Here is a 732-nt window from a genome sequence, read left to right as displayed (position 1 = left end):
GAATTTTCACAGAAACTTTTCAAATATTCATTTTTTGACTTGTTTACATTAATAAGCATTGTGTCTTACTGAGTATAGTGGACCATAGCACGACTTTAAAAATAACAGCTATCTCTATATTTTTGTTTCAATATTTTTCACAAGAAGAAAAATAATAATTTGATGCAAAGAGAATGTTAAAAGGCCCAATCAATGGTGGAGAAGTCTGGCCAAGGACATGCTCAAATACTTGGCTTGGGAAGTCCTGAATGATATCAACTTGCCTAATTCTATAGCCCCATCTCATGGCACCCCAGATCCCCCTCAATATGGTCCTACACTGGCATTCTTTCAGCTCCTCAAATGAAAGTCCTTTCTCCTTACATCCACTTCTGAGCCTTTGGTTTGTCTGGAATGGTCAACTTCTTTGTTCTCCTCCTCTAAATGCTAGCAACTGTTTAGATTCCATTTAAGGTGCTGCTTCTACACTGAAGTTTTTCTTGTAAAAAGACGTTCTCTTGTTCTATATGATACAAATTTCATTTGCAGATGATTAATGCCACTGTTTTTTGTTAGGAGATACTGTTATATGTCTCAAGAACAAAGCCCCACACCCTCTTATGAAAGAAGAGCATAATTTTATTTGAAGGTAGAAATGAGGATTTACTCTGCACCATGCAGGAGTTAAGTGTTTGCAAACAAAACCATATGGCCACTATTTTCATGGCTCTTACACTCTAATGAGAGAGATAT

Source organism: Galeopterus variegatus, unplaced genomic scaffold, assembly GCF_000696425.1.
Source record: "Galeopterus variegatus unplaced genomic scaffold, G_variegatus-3.0.2 Scaffold11969, whole genome shotgun sequence".
In the NCBI taxonomy this organism is placed as follows: Eukaryota; Metazoa; Chordata; class Mammalia; order Dermoptera; family Cynocephalidae; genus Galeopterus; species Galeopterus variegatus.
This window is presented reverse-complemented; position numbering follows the sequence as displayed.